This window comes from Notolabrus celidotus, chromosome 14, assembly GCF_009762535.1.
Source record: "Notolabrus celidotus isolate fNotCel1 chromosome 14, fNotCel1.pri, whole genome shotgun sequence".
In the NCBI taxonomy this organism is placed as follows: domain Eukaryota; kingdom Metazoa; phylum Chordata; class Actinopteri; order Labriformes; family Labridae; genus Notolabrus; species Notolabrus celidotus.
Window position 1 is genome coordinate 28,711,242 of NC_048285.1, and position 22,526 is coordinate 28,733,767.

The 22,526-nt window shown below is 39.2% G+C and overlaps 1 protein-coding gene across 10 annotated transcripts in view; it reads right to left on the reverse strand.

Moving 5' to 3' along the window:
• Window positions 1–2,829, reverse strand: part of cntn5 (contactin 5) — an 88,204-nt gene extending 85,375 nt beyond the window's left edge. For 9 of the 10 annotated variants that reach the window (XM_034700910.1, XM_034700908.1, XM_034700904.1 and 6 more), the window contains exons 1-2: window positions 2,703–2,820; window positions 1,098–1,179 (exon numbers count right to left, since the gene is read on the reverse strand). The gene's annotated coding sequence lies outside the window, so the exon portion shown is untranslated. Of the gene's footprint in view, window positions 1–1,097; window positions 1,180–2,702 lie in introns of all 10 variants that reach the window. The other variant, XM_034700902.1, reaches the window with a different exon arrangement.
• Between the last annotated feature and the right edge of the window lie 19,697 nt (window positions 2,830–22,526).

The window sequence follows — 22,526 nt, forward strand, 5'->3', positions numbered from 1 at the left end:
CATGTAGCTATGTGGCTATGCTAACTAGCGCTAGCACTTATCCATGATAAGTAAAAATCATCCACTAGATCTTCAAATCTGCAGGCCTGGGGAGTAAAATCAAAACAGGGGCTGAATGGATTTTTTTCATTCTCGGGGGGTTTGTAGACAAGCCAGGGACACATATTTCATGTAGAGAACCATTAAAAAGTCAATTTTGCATGATATGTCACCTTTAACACAAGAAGGGCCAGAATTCCATTTCTACTAGAAAGACCACGAGAGGTCATTTTGACTGCCAGATTCCAAATTATATTATCTGTGATGATAAATACACAACATAGAGAGTGATGTGTTTATTGTTTAAGGATGTACTATATATATTTATGAAAATATACATATATTTATGTGAAACTTTTCTCAGCGAGTCACTTTTGTAGATCACCTGTCCAATTCCTGGATCAATTGTCAGGCTTCCTCAGGAGCCATCTCTGTCTTTGAGCTTCTCTTTGCCATAACTGCCAAAATAGAGTTGCCTCATTTTCTCATTTTCAATCCAAAACTTTTCAAATTGCTCTGTAGACTTACTCACGACCGGTCTCTATGTTTTATAGAAACAAAGATAGTAGCCAACCAACTAAGAGGCATATAGGCGATGCCCAGTGTGAAGATGTATCAATTTAATTGTAGTCATTATGACTGCCTGTGGCCAAAGTAGGTACAAATAATTATATAGTTGTTGCCTTATGTGCAATTTGTATAAATGACATTTTAAATATGTAAACACACAACTTTAGGAAAAGTCAGGAACTGGCAGCTCTGTAATCTTTAATTTAACAAATTAATATATAAAAAGTGAAATCAGTCAAAATGACCCCCATGGCTGTTCTAGTGTTAAGCTGCCTGTAAGCAGAAAAAGACAGTTGTTACAAGGTACCAGATATACTCTATATTTTAGAAATCACCATCATCAAAGTCTCAAAATGAATAGAATGGTGTGTTTAAGAGAATAGGAGAGAAAAGCTTCCTTTAAAGAAAAACATCCAATGACAGTTCAGAAAAACATCCTCTCTGAAATGTAAACTTGTGTTGAGGCTGTCACTGCTCATCGTCCTCACCGTATTATTCCACCACTTCCTTTTGAGGTGTTCAGTCCACGTCATGCCGAGTGATTTGCCATGGAGTTGTCTTTTCATTACACTATAAATGCAACAACTCCAGATTACAAACACAATTACTACACCCTTGACAGCTCATCATCAGGAGACATTCTTCCAAAAGCAACAGCACAATCCTGCTAAAATCAAAAAAGCTGAAAATTTCTGATATGAAAGCTTTCCTGCCCGGATATAATGCTTGAAGAAATATTCAAAAGACGAGAAGCTCAACGCACAGCAAGAGTCTAATCAGAGCTCTGCGAAGAGGAAGGGGAGGGGGAGGTGTTTTGCACTACATGATAAAGTGCTATGAAAGAACTGAACAAAACTGAGAAATAATTATGTGCCCTTGGGGACTTGTCAGCTGCAAAAATATTCCTATCTACAAACCGAGAGCGGGCGATTACTGCGTTACATATTATGGGGGGGAAGCAGGGAAAGGAAGTCCATTTGAAATGAAATGTGTTGTGTTTGGGGATTGATGAGCATAAATATTAGTGGTTAGTTAGAATCAGTTAAATAATCTATCTAGAAGAGTATCAGCTTTATTAAAGTGTACAGCTCATTATCTGTGCTGATGGCTAAACAATGCACAGCCTTCTGCTTTAAAACCAATTATCAAACACACCTTTGATTCCTTTTACTGCTATCTGAATCATAAATGTATTTATATATTAAACACATTTTGCAATATTAATCCTACACCTCACATGCAACGTGTTAAGTAATTATTTGAAATAGCTGAAAAGTAGTTTTTCTGAAGATTGACTGAGATTTGAGCTTTGTTTTTTAAAGAGCATTATTTAAAAGTGATAACATGGTTTAATCCCTCTTAAAGCTGCTGTTGGTAGGAATGGTGTAAAAAAAACTGTACTTTTTTCTGCTAGGTTTGGAGAACAGGTCATAATATTCATCTGTACTCATCTGTAAGTGAAGTAATTTGAGATTATGGCCAAATCTCTGCGTTTTCCAATGCCTTTGTATCAAGTGATGTTATTATTCCCCTCTTCTCCATTATCACGGACCAATCAGAGCTACTCCCCGACCCTTCGTCCTGATTGGTAGAGTGGCGGCCCCTACTATGTCGCCCTGATTGGCTGGGAAGCCACTACTTCCTCATAAAACAGGCTGTGTTTTAACATTTGAAATCTCTCTCTGAACTGATGTTTATATCACGACTGCCAACAGCAGCTTTAACTCTAACCACTGCTCTCTTTCTGATATGTTTTAGTGGTTCAACAGCGTCACATTTTTAAATAGCAGATGTTTTATTTAATTGCTAACTGTTCAGCCTGTTGTCTTCTCACCTCTGCACCTCTAGCAGCTCTATTGATCTGTTTTTGTCCTTCCTTCATTTAGTCACACTTTTTAAGGATCATTCAAATGTACTCCTATATTACAGAATCACTGATCACCTCTCTTAAATCATTGAGCACTGACACACACAAATATTTTAAAGTCATGCAGTTTCAAAAATGACATGTCACGTGGGATAAATCAAATGGGAGGACCCACGAGCAGACAGTGAAGATTTATAATCAAAAGATCAAAAAAGCAAAATCTTACTTAAAATGTCCAAGAAAACAAAATCCAGGTCCGTCTGAATTCACACGGGGAGAACAAGACGGTAACCCACAAAGAACACTCAGGACGGACACAATTGATCTGACACAGAAGGGAGGAAACACAGAGACTAAATACTGCCGGGGACAATCAGACACAGGGGAGACAACGAGACACAGGTGGAACTAGTCAGAACACAATCACAAGAGAGGAAGAGCAGACAAAGACAGGAAGTAAGACAAGACCAGACACACAGGGAGTAAGAACTACGAAATAAAACAGGAAACACTAAAGACTTGAGTGAGGAACAAGAGTGAAGGAGGACAAGAACACAAGGGTAAAACATGACAACACAAGAAATGAGAAGAGAAGAGCAACACTGGGAGAACTCAAACAAGACTAATATCAGACAAGGGAGAAAAACATGAGATGAGATACAAGGTAAGAAGATTACAAATTAGACAGGGAATGAAGAAAGGAACACAAAACAGGGACATTTCAACACCATCCAAGAGCAGCTCAACACATTACAAGAATCAAGGGACATTGAAGACATTATGCTCAATTCTGTTGAACTAATGCTACTTGTTAACAATGTATAGCTCCTTATATTTAAAACAATTATTTCCAGGGCTTGATTCAGTTTGTAGCAAAAAAATATACAGCATATAACACGACATAATGCAGCATCTCCCCTGCCTGACAGCAGTAGTGTGTTTTAGTCAGGCGGGGAGTGATGACAAGGAGAGAGCTTTTCATGAAATAAGTTGATGCTGTTGAAATCTGACAGCTGCACTGACTGTATTTGTCAGGTTTCAAAATACTGTGTGGGAAAAATGGCTGATTTCTCGGAGAAGTAAACGTGTCATGTCATCTCAATACAAGCCGGCACACAGATGAAACCAAGGCGGTAGTGGGTTACAAATAAAGATAAGAGGAGGTTCATCAGGCTTGGTTTAAAAAGTATGACTGGTGCATTAATGCAGATTGGTTGTTATTTTGGTTGTCAGAAAAATAATGACTTACTCTACATGTATAGAGAAACATCAGAGAGTGCTTTGTGCTTTAAAATGACAGGTGAATGAGATAGTAGTGGATCAGATTGAAACTGGTGGAATCAGTAGTATGCAAGTCGTTCTCACTACAAATTAAAAGCAGCCTCTGAGTGCTGATTCAGATGAGTCCTGTAGAGCACAGAGTAGAAGCATTATCAAAGTGCTTGAGCTGAGCCATTACGTACTTTAATATGAACATGGCTTTGACAGTATTCTGACATTTCCAGTTATATCAGAGAGGCGCTGATTGAACTCAGAGACATTTTTATTTTTGTCTTCTTCTATCTGATGACAAGGGATTTATCTCTATAAAGAGATACCTTCGTGCAAGTGCATCTGACAAACCGTTCTATAGGAATAAAATCAATCTTGAGCAACAAATCCGCCTGCTGCTGTGTCATAAAAAGCCAATCTGTGGTTAGATTTCCCGACTCCCTGAAATGCATCATAGAAATGATCAAACTGAGACTGTTCAACTAACAATTCAACTGTTGTTTTATTTTGCTCCTGCAAAAAGCAGACCTGAACAAGTTTGCATATTCACTTTTTTACAGATCTTTGACATAATGTTCCTTTTTGCAAACTTAAAAGCCATGAATTGTAAGAAATGATAAGAATATAGCTTCCTCTTTTAGGCTCATACTGTTGAAGTAAGCCCACTGGGAAGATGCCCCTCCAAAAACAGGAAAAAAAAAACGTATTTCAAGGTACTTTTACCTTGAAATAAGCTAAAAAATCTGCCAATAGAACAAGTGAAAATTTGCTTGGTAAGATTTCTTAAAATAAGACGTAATATTTAGAAAACTGTGGTCTTAAAACTAGCAGGAAAAACGTATTTTAAGCAATATTTTAAAGCTTAGTGTCTCAGAATAAGACAGGAATGCTAATAATTAGTATTTTTTCACTCAAAAAAAGATTTCTGCACTAATATGTCATGTCATGTCAACTTCTTCATTTGAGATATATTCACCTTAATTTGAGTTGTATTATAGTGGCACTTCTCTAGGTTTAAGACCATCTTGCTCTTGAAATAAGATGACAAAGTTTAATTTGAGCAAATTGAGATATAATGTCTTCTCATAGTGAGCTGGATATACTAATATTTAATCATGTTGTTTTTTAGGATAAGCTAGCTATGCTCTAAAGTAGGTGTTTCATTGTGTGCATGTAGTTTGAGGATGTATATTTTTATCTGATTTAGAAGAAATTATTCTCCAATAAATTGCATTTACTTAAATCAAGTAAAGTGTTTGTCTTAAATCAAGATTATCCATCTTCTACAAATAAGATCTCAGTTTGAAAAGCTTGTTTCTTCTTAATTACAACTCAAAGCAAGATAATTTCAAGATTGTTTGACTTAACAAGATATTCAAGATGTCTTAAAACAAGTCCCTCTATCTTGCTCAAATGTTACTTGTTAAGTATATTTATCTTAAATCAAGTGGGAGAAGACATTTTGACTAAAAATGAGACAATTTCACTTGGTAAGATTTTGAGTTTTTGCAGTGCCAGAGTGAAGTGTCTGTTTTTAACTGCTTAACCTTGTACTTGTTTTTAACAGGTGAACAGGTGCTACTCTGAGGAATGGAGTGGACCAAAAAATGACAGCGTTTACCTCGTTTATGTAAGTGCCACACAGAAAAGGAGGATATTGGATATTGTTGAATGCTAACTGATGGCTAAATAAGAGCTACTGGAAAGTTGGCTTCCATTCTCAGAAACCATATATCACATAACATCATTAGAAGATGACAGACAATGACTGTTAAGATTGCTTATCCATGATTGTTGGCTTATATCCATCACTGTTAGCTGTCACTGAATGTTACAGAGATATCCTGACTTTAAAAATAGACATGAAAACTGTTTTATTGACTTAAAGTTCCCTTTTCGTGGAAAGAAACCTTTTAGTCCGAAGCTGTATCCTGACAAATGTGTAAAAAGGCATCTCTGTTTGTTTGACTACTGCAGTCAACAGGCACTTGCTCTTGTCAGCTGTCACCTTCATCTGATAAAAGCAATGACCCTTGCAGATCCCGCTGATCCCCATCTTTTCACAGGGTGCAAAATCAGAAACACTCATTGTTGTTGAAAAGGCTGCACCTGCTGCCTTTCAGGAAGCTACAGAGGCAGCGCCATCGGTGATCGTGTCAGGTCTTAACACCCCCCCCGTCACGATAACATCAGCAAAGGAGACAATGTCTGTTTTAGCCTTCAGGACAAAGCGCTAAACATTGCTTTACCTTGTCCTTTTCTTCAAAGGCTGTGGGTTGGCTCTGATGGAGATCCCATCTAAGAGGATTCAGCTTTTAATACAGTTTTAATGCAGTGTGAAAAACTACAGAGACTACACATACAACAGAGGTAAAGGTGAGGCTAAAGGAAGATGACATGTTTTAAGGCAGCACAGGAGAGACCTGAGGAAACTCATCCACCTGTTTTGGGTCACTGGGTTGGCACAGCACAGGAGACAATGTGAGACTCAGGTTGGGCTGCAGCCTCTTCAATATGGTGTGCAAATGAATTTGAATAACATACAGTAAGTAGGTGAGACGCTCAAGTAGACGGACATGATTAGCCATAGCCTGTAAGATTAATGAAGACCTTCACAGGGAGATTATATTGACTGAAGCTGATTATGCTTGAGACCATTTATTCAGCTGAATATCATTACCGATAGAACAATCCATACATCATATGCAACCTCACCTCACCTCATATCACAGCGGACTACTTACTAAAACCCTGTCTTTTTTTTTTTTTTAGATCCTCGGTGTACTTTGGAGATTGTGTGAGTCGCTTCAACCTTGCCAGAGCCGCGATGAAGCCGCCACGGTGGTGATGTATGATGGAGGGGATTTTGTTGTCATGCCTCTTAATGAGAAATTTGGAAGTCGCTATCCGGCACGTTCCGTTATTGAAAGGTTGGAATATATGATGGGATGGTTTGAAGATGATGGGACTCTCGTGTGGTGGAAAAAGACACACAGAGTGGACTGAGCCAGAAAGAGGACTGTGCACCTGCAGAGCTTGTGATGTCCAAACCAGTAAAGTGAAAAGAGGAAAAACAAGAGCTTACAGAACGGTCAGGGAGAAATGAATCAAAGCAGAAAGGAGTCCAATGTATGCAGAGAAAAATGAAAAAAGAGGAGTATGAAGGAAAAATAAAGTCCATAAAGAGGCAGATCAATAATACCAGGAACACAAACCTCCAAAAGAACGGCACAGATGTTTGACATTAAGTCAAATAGAAGCAGTTTCTGAGAATGTTGTGGACCCAGCTCTTTAAGAACAACTCTGCACTTGGTTTGATGCCAGAGATGATGGTGATGGCAATGGCATTGATGATGATGATGATACTGAGGTTTCATGAAGATGATGATAATATTGTTGCTGATGTTTTGGTGATAATGATATTTAAAAGAAACCCTGCTTCTGTACACCCTGCACATTGCCTCGAGCATGTGCATGTCAGCACATGTGTCTGATTAGACTTATGGCACATAATGTTTTCCCACCTGTCTAGATCTTTAGTTGGGTTGTACTCACTACTAAATTAAATTGTAACATTATAACGTTGTAAGAAAGAGAAAGGAGGAGACCAGGACTAAAGGACTAGTAATTAGGGAAACTAATGGCCCTTTTTCCACCGGCCCTTCTTAGCCCTACTCTACTTGACTTGACTCGACTCTACTTGGTTTGTGTTGCATTTCCACGGGCGCGGTAGGGGAGAACGGGGTTGGTTGTCACACTTTTTACTGTTTTGATGATTGCTCATCATCAAAACATCTTTCAATAGTCATTCCTACATTAAATTGAAGCTTAAGGTGTTGTCTTGAAATGTGTGTCCCTCTCATTTTCCAACTCATTGTAACAAAGAGGCAAATAACTATCAAAGACACTCTGACACATTGTGACAACCAACCCCATCACGGGGATGGTTGTCACACACTATGGGGTTGGTTGTCACACACTATGGGGTTGGTTGTCACACACTATGGGGTTGGTTGTCACAATGGTATTTTAATGGGAAAAATATTTTTAAAAAGGAAGGCAGAACTAAATTTGAAAGTTTAATTGCACTGACAAGTGATAGGCCTACATAACTTAATGCATTTTAACATAAAATGAGCAAGGAACATGAACAGGAAACACATCTTTAGGCCAGCCTATATAACAACATAAACCAAACAATAATGGCCGACTCAACTAGGCTACATGCAGTCACTGTCTGAGTCACAGTGATGGCAAATGTAGGGTCTGAGCACTCCAACTAACTTCACCATGCATGATTTTGCCACACTTGTTTTGTTATAAACCCATCGTTTAAAAGCCTAGAAGAAAAATACTGAGGAGCTGAATATTTACAATTTGACATGAAAAACACAAAAAGTCCTCTCACCTCAAGTTCAGCTTCAGTCTTACTCCAGAGAAGACTATGTAGGTGAGCTCTGATCCTAATTCTGGAAATGCCCATACCCCAATTTGAGAGACAGCGTCCTCTGGTGGCGAGATATAACGAGTGTGCCAACCAACCCGTGTGACAACCAACCCCATTCTCCCCTACCTTGTGTCAGATACCAGCTTTTAGTACCTGCTCTGCTCTGGTTCCAAGCGAGCTGAGACAAAACTAAAAGGTGACGTCGACGGACTGCCGGCCACTGATTGGTCAGAGAATGTCGTCACTGAAGAGTCATGAGCGCGACGCCCAACACAGGAATCAAACATGCCATTTTTTAAAAAAGACATCAGTACTCTTCTTCTTTGGGCTGGTGGAAAAGGTACCCAAACCGAGTAGAGTCGAGTCAAGCAGGGCTGGAACTGTGTATTGGAAAAGGGTCTATACAATGGCAGAATATGAAGCTTGAGAAACCAAAGGGAAATAGCAGATAAAATAAAGTCACCACACATGACAAGACCACAAATCAAGATACCATCCCCTGTATCTTAAACATGAAGCTTGATGACAAAAAAAAGACCCCTTTCTAATTGTCTAATCAGACTATGTGGCACATGTTAGACTCTATTTCACAAGCTTTGGCGTCAGCACACAGCCTCATTGTATGTGCCGGTGCACTCTGAAATGCAATTTCTAAAAAAATCCCCTGGTACTGATTGTAGCGTTGATGACTGTACCCTCAAACAGAGTCTGACTGCCAAGACTCCAATGTCGTGTCCAACGTTTCATGCCTACAGAAATCAACAATGGCTTCTTTTTTCCTTCTTTGTATTATGAAACCTGGTCTCAAGTTGAGAGTGAGAGAGGCTGTCTTGAGCTCAGGTGCTAACGCCAGTTGGAGAAAGTCCATCATCCCTGGTGGTGGGGCCATAAATAGATCTAAAAGGTTTCTGTGTACAGTCTTGATAACCTGCAGAACCCCAACAACTCACTATTCTCAAAGGCACTGACAATGTTCTTCAGGGTTGGTTTGATGTAGGAACATAAGAAGTTAACCTCTAAGGCTTCAGAGGGACTTTAAACAAAGCTCTGTATTTTAATGTTTATCATTTAAAGTATGATATCACAGCAATGTATTCATTGCATGGTCCAGCTCTAAGAAGTGCATGCAAATACTCATCCATTCCCCATATGCAGCCGTATTTCTGCTGTATGACTCTTTCGCCCTTGGCAAAAATGACTTCATGCATCACTTATACGGCAGTGCACATCCATATTCCCTGCATCCTGCTTTTAATATTGAGGAACCTGAGAGGTAGCCGAGGAACAGATAAATTACCATTCCACACTAACACTCAGAGCAACATTGTATTTCAATCAGAGGTGGACCAGGGGGAGGAAAAGAATAGCCGCTGACATCACGCCAGCCCAGCCCACTTTTAAAGATGAGAGAAATCTAGTTGTGCATGCTTTCTCTGTTTCTGAGGGGTTTTATATCGGTGTAGTGAAAGGGGGGACTGTGCAGTGGAGATAGGTGCAAAGGAAAACAAAATGCAACATGGGAACTATTGTCTTCAAAAATCCATTTCAAAAGCCATCGTGTGAAATATCACAACAGACAAAGACCGCCTCACACCCCTGGGATTGGCTGCCATCGCTCCTGCTGCTGATCATATTGAAAACAAGTCTGAAGTGCAGCACTTTTACTAAAATGTGACACATTTCTGAGAGGAGAACACTCAGCTCTCAGTGCTGCTTTGAGCTGAGAAAAACCAATACTTAATCTATTTTCTTTGTTGCCTAGAGTCCAACATCAGTGAAGTAATTGTTGAGAGAAATACAGAAATTCTCATTTGACAAGAATCCATGGACCTAAAACTCCACTCTGTTCTGTCTTAAACATTTAAACCTTGTTTTCATTATTTATATTGTTTGATTGCTTAATTTTAGATCAATAACATGATAGACTGTAGAAATAGTGCAACACTGACTAGACAGATTACATCTTAGTTATTGATATGACCATGCTTTGCTGTTGAGTGGAGGCATGGCAGAGAATTGTTTTAGATTTTCAAACACTGATCAAAAAAAAAAAGGAATAGTCAAAATAAAAAATAAACAGAGGTTGTCTCAGATAAGTTCTCCCAAGTTTAAAAGATGAGGGAAGCAAACAGAGGTAAAGAGCTGTCATTGCTTGTTATGAGAAAATAATATGCCTCAGGACAAAAAGGAGGTAAGGTGTGAAGATGTGTGCATTTATTGTGATGTCATTTGTTACATCCATGGCAGGACTGGGATAAAAAAAAACGATCAGTGCAGACATTGTGGCCAAGACCGGCCCACAGGGCTGAATATTTAAACACGAGTGTCATTGTTAGTGTAATGGATAGTGTCGGGCATGCAGAGGTGTTAGTATGTGTCTATGGATGAACTAGGCTGATTGACTGAAGTCTGGGGGAAAACAAATTGTTGTTCATTTTATAAACTCAATAACAAGCTGCCAAGCAGACTTTTAACAATACAAATGGATATCTGCAGAAATTCACATCATTAGTAAATTATTAACACTTTTGATGCCCATGTGAAGCACTTTGTAACTTGGTTTTTGAAAAGTGCTTATTATTATAAAAGTATTATTATTATCACTAAATCCTGCCTGTTAGGAGGCTGAAGTTTCTAGCTCAGCACATAAATAGCAAAATGATTGTTGAAGAAACAAAAAGTAATCAAAGTAATCTCCAAAATAAGTGAGTTACACTTACACTACCAGTCAAAAGTTTGGACACACCTTCTCATTCAATGGTTTTTATTTCCTTTAATTATTTTCAACATTGTAGATTAATACTGAAGACATCAAAACTATGAAATAATCTGGTTTTGCCATAATCTGGATTACAACAGTAGTCAAATAGGGCTTTCCATTGTGTACTAACCCTACCTCTGAACAACACAACTGATGGTCTCAAACACATTAAGAAAGCAAGTCATTCTACAAATGAACTCTTGACAAGGCTCATGTTCATTAGAAACCATTCCAGGAGACCACTTCATGAAGCAGACTGAGAGAATACCAAGAGTGTGCAAAGCTGTCATGAAGGCAAAAGGGGGCTACTTTACAGAATCTAAAATATAAAACATATTCTGTTTTTTTAACACTTTTTTGTTTAACATAGTTTTGATGTTTTCAGTATTAATCTACAGTGTTTAAAATAATTAAAACAAATACAAACAATTAAATGAGAAGGTGTGTCCAAACTTTTGACTGCCAGTGTAATGTAAGGGTAATTTTCTGACTATGAAAACAGTGCTCACGGCACTCACTTGGGATGCATTATAATGTAAAGTGTGAGCACTTGTATTCAGAGCTACCCACGTATGATCTGGCTGGATCTCACCCCGGAGGCATGTTGAAACCAGGTGACCCCTGAGACTCTGCAACCGTGCTCTGCTGTGGCTTTTACAACCTTTAAAGCCAGCGCATATCGCTCATGTACAAGAACGATATGCGGGTCATTCTGCAATGAGAATGACCTGGAGTACGCCTGTACTGCGGGTCATTCTCATTGTAGAGTACCACGTTAGACCTTGATCTTCTTCATGAAGCAGACTGAGAGAATACCAAGAGTGTGCAAAGCTGTCATGGAAGAAAAGGGGGCTACTTTACAGAATCTAAAATATAAAACAGATTCTGTTTTTTTTAACACTTTTTTGTTAATTAAATAATTCCATATATGTTCTTTCATTATTTGATGTCTTTAGTATTAATCTACAGCGTTTAAAATGATTAAAATAAATAAAAACCATTGAATGAGAAGGTGTGTCCAAACTTTTGACTGGTAGTGTATATCTGAAGAGGTTCACAACATTATAAAATCATTAACACTAATTGCTGACAGTTAGGGGGCTGACGTTTCTAGATCAGCCAGAAGCAGCTGATTTTATTCCAACATATAAATAGAAATATTATCATTGAACAAACAAAACTCCATCAAAGTCAGCTGTGAAATAAACAAGTTACAGTTAAATATTCCGTGTCCGCATGCTGAACTGTGTCATTACGTATGAACCATGGATGCCACCAGTGTTTACTGTGATGCCAAAATATTCCAGAGTCACTGAACAGCCGCAAGTGTCTGCTTCAAACCAACACACAAATCTCAGATATGATCAAACAGGATTAGTTGTATCATGAATGGATGTTGTAAATATTTCTGACTTCACTGAATATGTTCAACATCAACTCAACATCCGCCCTGAAGTGGCCACACAGTTTCAGCACGATGTGTGTAGAGAGAACACAGCTGCCATTTAAAACATGACATGCATTTACAGTATGCTAATGTGAAAACAGCGGGTCTATCATTTAATGTTCAACCGATGGAAATGATTTTGAGAAATAATCATTGCTGAAAGGTTAACGACTTGTAGTTAAAAAATTTGCATGTTATTATGTTTGATTGACAGGACAAACATGAACGAAACTCCCTAAAGGGACTTCCAGTTCCTCAAACAGCATTCAGATTTCTTTGATGAGCTCCTGCTAAGTTTGCCTGAAACTAGCATTCAAAAATGTGTTTACCCTCAAAAATGACAAAAGTAGACACGGTCACATACAGTATTTCTCTCCACAAGAGCAAAGAATACCAAAGTTAGAAAAATCAATCCAGGAGTAAAACCCCCTCAGTCCTGTGAGAGACCAAATTTCCTTTGGAGGCAATTATTTTACGGAGCAGTAAGACACCGAGAGTGAATGAGGTAACAGAGGGCTGAGATACAAATAATGAACAAGGGGAGCAAATTCTGTCAACTGTATACACCCAAGGTAGCCTGGAACCACCTCCTGAGACAAAAAATCAATGCACAGAACGGACTCAGCTGAAGCAAATTAACTGCAGAAGCCACTAAAGTCCTGTTTATAAAGCTGATAAACTTGTTAAAGTCTCGATTTAAAAACTCCAGCTTTCCTTCAATGACGTCTTCTCTTTGCTGAGGACAGACCAGCTGCAGAGCATCCTTAAAGGTGACATATAATGCTCTTTTCATCAAAATATATTGGTCTAAGAGGTCCCCAAAACATGTCTTTAAAGTTTTATGCTCAAAAAAAAAATTTGAAATCAGATTTTGGTCTGCCTGTAAACCCCTCTTTTTCAGCCCTGCTCAGAACAGGCTGTTTTCTGTGTCTGTGCCTTTAAATGAGAATGAGCTCTCTGACCACGCCCCCTCAGGAAGTGGATGTGGCCTCTCCAGCACGTTGATCTAATGTTTACATGTTGGCTGAATATACACGGCTGCTCACAGACCCGCGTTACTTCAACCCTCTGAATCTGATCCAGAATCTGATCCTGATGGAGAGGCGCCTGCAGCAGGACCTTTCTGAATGATTGGTCACAGATTTTGTGTTTCTTGTTGTTTTATTTGTCAGTATGTCGACGTGTGTCTTGGTACACAGCTACGAACATGTAGCTGTGCGGCTATGCTAACTAGCGCTAGCACTTTTCCATGAAAAATAAAAATCATCCAGTAGATCTTCAAATCTGCAGACATGGGGAGTAAAACCGACCTTTGTGTTTATTAAGACAGCCTACAACTAGTATGCCTCCCTCCTAAGCTCCTTGTTAGCACACATGTGTGCAGGGAATGAAAAACGGAGGAGGAGTTGAGTTGTATTTTATACAGTCTATGGGCTGAACAAGCTCAGAGCTCTGACTTCAGTTACAGACCGGATGGCGTTGTGACGTATGAAAAACAGTGAAAACTGAAACGGCTCGTTTCAGCACACATTTACAGAAAGGTGGAGAAATGAAAACAGGGGCAGTATGGATTTTTTTCATTTTCGGGGGGTTTGTAGACATGCCAGGGACACATATTTCAGGTAGAGAACCATTAAAAAGTCGATTTTGCATGATATGTCACCTTTAAGGTGTAGCGTTGCACCATTTGGTAAAAATGTGCCATTGCAATTATCTTATATACCAATATTGTGATTTGTGATTGTGTAATGTCAGTCTACTTGCTTTTCTATCAGGGAACATGCAGATACATTTTTTCTTAATTCAAAATATTGAGTTCATACAGTTTGGATGTACAGGTAATTTTCTGACTATGAAAACAGTGCTCACTGGACTCACTTGGGATGCATGTTAATGTAAAGTGTGAGCACTTGTATTCAGAGCTACCCACGTATGATCTGGCTGGATCTCAACCCGGAGGCATGTTGAACCCAGGTGACCCCTGAGACTCTGCAACCGTGCTCTGCAGTGGCTTTTACAACCTTTAAAGCCAGCGCATATCGCTCATGTACAAGAACGATATGCGCCTGTACTGCGCCTGTACTGCGGGTCATTGTCATTGTAGAGTACCACGTTAGACCTTGGTCTACCAGAGTCAGTCGATTTTCCATTAAGTCTCCATTCCTTCACAGTGTTTGCGTCAAACACCATCACCTGTTATAGTAATCATGGCCTTCGCTATTATCTCACATAAAGCAGACAGACACCCACCACAGATGAGACCTTTTCAGAGAACTATTAAGTGCTTGTGTTGGTCTGAAAAGCTTTCAATAGTCATTGCACTTTGCAGTTATGCTTGTTAAAAAATCTTCTCATTCATGAATGTGTCATTCTGAGTCATTCTGCAATCTGATTAACTTGGAATGACAACATGTTTTTACTCATAGAGCGCTCTAAAGTATGTTATCTTTTCTGAATCTGAAAAGCTGATTAAGAATAAAAGTTTCTCTACTCTCTGAGAGGTTGGCAGCACACTATGTGGCAACTAGATAATGAAGCTGTGCTTCAGTTTCCCTTGAGAAAATACATTGTTCTCTATCATGCCTTTATCTGCCTCAAGAACTGCACCAGACCCAGAGTGGAATTATCAGAACTGCGGTTTACTTAAGTGTGCAAATATCCACCACACTGTGTTATCAACTGCTGCAGCGCTGAAGCAGCAGGACTTCAGAAGAACAAGTATAAATTTGAAGCCGAATGTTCAACCCCTGAATTAGTCTGATGAGGCTTGCACAGCATTTGCATACAGAAGATATGACACCACAGACTTATAGATGAGGTGGACACAGAGTGCAGACCTGTAAATCAAGTCAGTCTTTTTCAAGTTGCTTGTTCAGCTGTGCGGTCAGAGCTGATGGAGGTTTATTCAAATCATGTGGTTGTAGTTTTTATTTTGTGGACTAAGGTTTTTATCTGCAGTTGGAGTACTGTGTTAAGCGGTGTGTCTTGTACTGTTGTGATATTTGTTTCTTGGTTTGATTGTTTAGATACACAGTAACAGTGCCAGAGCACCACAAGATCTTTATTTTGCATTTGTCAGTCTTTTTAGTCTCATTTTGATTTCAGTTTGATGAAAAATATCTGCACAGATAATGATTTACACAAGTAGTGAGTTTGCATAGACATCATCTCTCCTAATAGCAACCCCACGCCTCTCCAAAATCCCTTTCACAAACTCCATGGGGAGGTGAGATTTACACTTAAAAGAGAGCTGCTTAAATTGCCCGTGATTAGACGACAACAACCCTCCAAATGCTCATGGAAATTAAACCACAGGCCAGTCTCTCCTTAAGCATAGATTTAGGAAACAATACATACAGTAGTATATAATATATTGTGATCTATAAGGTTGTATTGGTTCTCATACAAATGCATTCCTTCATCCCTGGAGGCTTTACTCTGCTCTTTACCTTCAAACAAAGATGTGACGACACAAAAAGCTCTGCTTCTTGTTAACACTGCATTGTTGCTTGTTATCTTGTCCATGCAAGCACAAACTGTTACTACCCAGCAGTGCAAGCTGCAGCAGTGGACAACAAATTGGCTATTAAGGCGGTGAATAAAAACACCTATTTACACTATCTCCAGCATAAAACCTCATGCACTATTACTGCAGAAGAATAAATCATCTGAACATACTTGCTTACAAAACAGTTCTAGGGAAAATAATTATTGCCTTTAGAAATCTCAATAAAATTAAGAAGACTAAGGTGGATATGAATCATTGTAACATGCAGAGGATGTCCTTCAGGCAAAACCTTTGAAAAGCAAAGGCCATCAGTTTAAAAAGTTACCGACTAAAGAGCGGCAGTGACAATGTCAGAGGTCACAGAGAGCCAGGGTCACAATGAATAACCTTCACTCTACTGGTTTTGCCCTTTAAAAAACCTGATGTTTGCCATGACATAAAGCCAACGCAGCAGGCCAGAAACCAGGGACATGCAAAATGTCACCTTTCAAATCTCTTCATGGTTAAGAAGAGGAAGGTGCCCCCTTGGTGTATTTGTAGTGTATAGGATTACAGTCTGCTTAAAGCGTCACACTCAACATACTGCACAATACTGTAGAAAAATCCAGTCTTCCTTTTTTAAAGACGGTCGCCTTCAGAATCTTAATAATCAAGGAAACAAAGCAACACAATTAAGAAACAGTTGTCTGTATTTAATGTTACTGTTTCACAAGCAGACCGGTGAGATCAGCGCTCTGTGTCTGATTCACTAAAAGCACCAAACAGGACCACAGAGTGCATGAACTCCGCTCTGGTGGGTTAAAAGAACCATTAAAAGGGCAGAACCCATGAGAGCAGCGAGCCCATGCTCAAGACTGACTGAAGGAGCTAATTGCTAATTGTGCCAGTCAGGATACACTATCAGAAGTGAGGAGCAGAGCTCTGATGTGTTGGGGTTTTGATTCCTGCTGGGCCACTAAAACACACTACCAAGGAAGACTCTTAAAGGTGTGTCTGATAAGAATGTGTCCGTTAAAAGGAGTTTTATCTCTCTAGACTGATAAGGTACAGAAGTATTAATCATTTAGTATTTGCCATGTAGAGCAGTAGAGAAACTACAGCATTAATGCATCCTTATCACAGGCTGCTGCATTTTCTGAGTGTTCGTGCTGTTTACAGCCAGCACAGACCTTTACTGAGAAGGTGTGGAAAACCCTGTCAAAAATCTGAGACTCAAAAGCCAAACAGAATAGAAATGCTCAATGAGCCATGGCATCTTCACTTCTTCTCAGATTTAAGTGCAGAATTCATCATTTCAAAGATCTGGCTTCATCCTTCAGGTGTGAAAATACAAGCCTCCCCCCACATCTATAAAAGATGATCCTGCCGGCCTGCGTCACATTTACAACTGCCATGTACGCTGCAGATTTTACTGCATACTGTTCACTTTTTCTTAATATCACAGCTCATGAAAACAACTCCACAACTATCTCTTACTATTATCCCTGAACAATAGCTTTTTGATATTTCTTACCTGAAAGGCCACTGATGATAGACAGGAGGAGAAATGGTTTCCATGGTGACCCCATACTTGTTAAAGAGGGTCCCTTCTGCGGTAATGTTAGCAGGTCTGCTTCTTCATTAAAGCTGCGCCTAAAAAGCAGAGGGGAAATAACATCAACATACCACTCGTTACTTGTTAATCCATGCAGGACAGTACAGAGCTCTCATCTCTAATCTCATTAAAACACATCCTGTAGTTTGGGTCATGAAAATAAGGATAATAGCAGACTCCAGTATTTCATATAAAAAGATAAACCAAACCAAACTGTGCAACTTAGCTTCATGTGGAACAGCAGGTTTTGTATTCTGCAGTAATTGGTGTACAAAAGAAGCTTGTATGTTTCTTGTTATTTATAGAACACACAATGCGTGGTACAAAAGCATTAATACAATCAAAAACGCCATTTTATATACGTGACATAGGCCATGGTGTTGTTGCTGTTTGTTGTCAGTTCCTATCTCTCCCTGGTTCTCCACACTCCCTCTAATTGCCTGCAGTCTCTCACAGCCCTTCAAAGTTCCCCCTCACACTACGAGACTGTTGCAGGGCAGAGGGAAAGAAAAAAAAAAATCACACGTTTCTTGGATTCAATCAGATTGTGAGTGGCACACACGGCACTAATTAGCTGGGTTATCAGTCATTTGTCAACTGTCTCTAAATTTAAATGTATTTGTGTACAGAAAAAGCTTGAGTAAGCATTCGCTTGTTTGCATGGCTGATTTCCAGAATTTGTAAATGAAATCTTTTCCAACATTAAAAGCGAATGAAAACTCAAAAGTGTTGCTCTGATAAGATATTTCAGGATATTCAAATTTGTCCCCGACAAACAAACATTCAAGTCCTCTCACATTTAGTTAACATGAATTAAAGTGACACATGTCTGCTCCAAACACTCAGTGTGAAGAGTTTGTGTATAACAAGACTGTCACTGGGCTCTCAGCCTGAGGAATATGTTGCTTCTACTGAGAATAAATGAGACTGGAAGAACATGGCGGTTACCTTTTGTTTCAACGAGATGTTTCCCAAATTAAATCAGTAATCTACATAAGGCTTTAAACACACTAACAGGTTGTTATAGTGATGAACAAGGTGGATCTTCTGCAGAGAGGTGTCGCCTCAGGAAACTGTTACTGAATCTACCTCACCACACATGCTGTCCTTAAATCACCAATATTTTTTTACAGGCTAGTGAAACCAGTGCTCATATAACTGTCCCCAAGGATTAGTCACTCCATTCTGCTATATTTATTTTTACTATAATGCAACTTGCAAATTCAATTAGAGCATTGATAAAACTTGTTTTGAGCTGTAAGCAGGGTCTTCCCTTCACAGAGTATGACTCACATGAGGTTTTCCTCATCACTCCATGAGCTGACCCTTATGAACAGCTCATACAAGAGCTGCATGATTGTAGCCAACATGATAATAATGATTATTTTGATCATGTTGAGATCATAATTATCAATCGCTATGATTTATTAATTGTAGGGGTAATTTTGTATTGTGTATTTTAAAACATTTATACTCAACCTCTCACCTAGCTACTGTTGGAATGAGATGAAAGTCTGCCCTGGCACTTTTGTCTCACACCAGTCTCCAACATTTGGCCAAATACAACATCAAATCACATCAAACAGCATCAAAGCTGCACTTTTATGACAACTTTTGACTGAGCTTTGATGATAAACCATTTGAACACAGGACTTTTACTTGAGGTGGAGAGCTTTCACAGTGTGATGTCAAACAGTGAATGATCTGAACATGCACACAGTTTTTTTATCACAGCACAGTTACAGACGTAACCTATCATACAGTCGTTCAAAACAGGGAGCCTTAGGCGTACAGCTTTGTATTTATGTTTCACAATAGTATGGATGTAAAGGTCGCACAGTGTTTAGCTGTGCAATCGTTAGCTCGTTAACACTTATTAACACTTGTTAACACTGCAGCTTCGTCCCTGTGTTCACTCTGTTTCCTCTGCTTTACTGACACACACCTGATCCTCCTGCTGTTCACCTACCATGCTGCAGAGTTCATTCTGCACGCTCAGTTTGGATCATTTAGATATGTTATAAAAGCCTACTCATCAACACAGAGATCATCCATCATCATAGTTAAACTTTTTTATTTTGTTTTATAACTTTTTGTTGAGTTATTGGATGAATTTCCAAAATGTCCTGCTGATAACTATTCATTATTATCATAGTTGGCAAAATTGCACACAGATTGAGATCTGATCAACAAGGTTCTTTGGCTTAAAACGTCTTAACTTTTTGTCTTTGAGGACTATATTTTTCATATAAGGAAATAACCTTACAAAATGTTCTTTTAAAAAAAACAGTGATTAAAATGTGATGATGATTTTGTGCCCTGTGATAGGTTGGCGACTTGTCCAGGATGTACCCTGCCTTCCGCCCAAAGTCAGCTGGGATTAGCTCCAGCCCCCCGTGACCCCAAAGGGGATCAGCGGTCAAGATAATGAATGCATGGATGGATGGATGGATGGATGGATGGATGGATGGATCAATGGATGGATGGATGATGATTTTGTGCCCTGTGATAGGTTGGCAACCTGTCCAGGATGTACCCTGCCTTCCGCCTGGGGTCAGATGGGATTGGCTCCAGCCCCCCGTGACCCCAAAGGGGATCAGTGGTCAAGATAATGGATGGATGGATGGATGGATGGATGGATGGATGGATGGATGGATGGATGGATGGATGGATGGATGGATGGATGGATGAATGGATGGTGTCGTGTCGTGGAATTTTCATCGTCTTATATATATGTATGTAAGAATGTTTATCTCTTGTATTCTTTCAGTCTAAGTGTCAGGGGCAGAGTAACTTGTCCTATGTCAGCTGTGGCTACTGGATGATCGGCCAGACAGGGTCAGTGTAGTAATCAAGGTCTCTCCCCCTGCTCCTGTCTTTATCTGTGTGTTGTGACCGACTTACCGTCTCCAGACTAGATCACAGATCTTCTTCTCAATTGTTTTGTTTCCTATTGTCCAACTGTGGTTATCTAACTGTAGTGTCATCTTTGGCGGTCAAGATAACAGATGGATGGACGGATGGATGGATGGATGGATGGATAGCTTGTTTTTGCCAAATTGCCCAACCTTTGTAGATAGAGAACTTTACATATAATGTAACTTCAAATAAATTCGGTACCAAATTTCTTGACACTATTTTCATTTAACAATTAGATAGAGTTTTCTATGGTTGAGGTACAATTTTTAAATGTCAGTAATTGTTGTTGCCATGTTTCTTTAATCGAGGGAAGGCCAGAAGTGTGATCATAGCTCATGTATTTTAACCCCATGCATTCAAAACAGTCAAATTAAGCTTCAGTTAATTGGGATTTTCTGGGGTTTAGCACCAACAAGAATCAGTTAAGAAATTAATTCTGCATAAAATAGCTTAACTTTATTATTTTTAAATTGACCCAAAGCTTGAGGATATTTCACAGCTGGAGTCTTTGACAGTCAGTTTATAATTTCAGCATCAAGTCAGAGAAAAATGTGTCTAACATCGTGCCTGTTCTTCTGGACGCATTTCAAACAGCAAACAATGCTAATGGGATACATTTCAATATAATGAGAGTGAGACCCACTGACCTCGCTATTCTCCCTCAGTGCCATTCAGTAACGCAGAGGAGCAAAAGTCCTCCATTTATGTGATACAGCCAGTCTCTTTGTTAACACCTTTGAATGTATGCTCTCCCCTCATTGTTTCTGTCTCCCTCGTATCTCATTTACGGGCTCTCTCATCTTCATTTAAGGTGTCTGTCATTTAGCTCATTAATGCAGTGGCACAGACAGCTCTGAGGGTTGAGGGAAGCATGTCCAGATCCAGCAGGAGTCATCTCGCATCCATCATTTATGCCGCCTTGTCTTTTGCCTCACCTCATTTGCTCCCTGTCCTCCCAGAATGCAACAGCAGGAATATCAGTGGGTTGAACAATTAGTGACTTAGCAATCAGGCTGTTGGTTATTTAGTGAGAGCAAGAAAGGGAGAGGAACAAACACAAGAGCCATTTCCTTAGTGATAGGTTGTGAGCTGTCTTTTCAATCAAATAGCTGAAGGTCTGTTGTCTAGACGCCTGTCTGCAAAGGATGGTGAAAACATTTCTTCTTTTTGGAAAGAGGTTCTTGTCCTCCTCACCTCACTGTGAACCTTTGTTACATCTCACTTGCAAACAGCTGCATATAAATAGATCTCACCATCTCAGTGTGACAGAAAGTGAGCAGAAGCCCATCGCATACATTAAAAACACACAAATCCCCAGAGGACAGGAAAATCTCGGTCCCTTTCATCACTGTGTTCTTGGCTGCACAGGTCAGCTTGTTGTTGCACAGACCCTTAAGTGCGTGTTTGGAAGCACATCCTTCTCACTTCCTGCAGAAATCACCAGCAGCAGCTCAGACTGGCAGTGTGTTTGGAAAGAGGAGAACACAAAGTTTCCAGGGTAATGTTTAAACTGAACTCTGTGCAGTCATAAAACACACTGGGCTTTGGTTGTTTTTTTCAAATGAAAACAATACTTCACCACCACAGGCACATGCAAAACAGACATGATGTCAAAGGCTCTGTTTTTATGCCAAGGGAGACTTGTAATCCAAAACTATCAGGGTATATAATTCATAAAACAACACAAGATAAAAATGGAGGTTGCCAACATGGGATAGACACACTGACAACACAAAAGTTACAGGGTAAATTTACTTGAGTACAGTACTTAAATACAATTTTTAAGTATCAGTAATTTACTTGAGAATTTTTTTTTAAGAGGAAACCTTTACTCCACTACATTTAGAAGACAATTACTTAATTTTTACTCCACTACATTTAGAAGACAATTACTTAATTTTTACTCCACTACATTTCCATCAATGCCCTTAGTTTTAAATGCAAATTTTAATTTTATTTTAACATATTTCTAGTTTTCCTTTCTTTTCTGTTTTATCATATTTGTCATTTAAATTGTGCTCTTTGAAGCTTGTCTGAATGTTTCCAATGCTTTTAAAGTTTTAATGTAAAGCACATTGAGTTGCCCTTATGTATGAAATGCG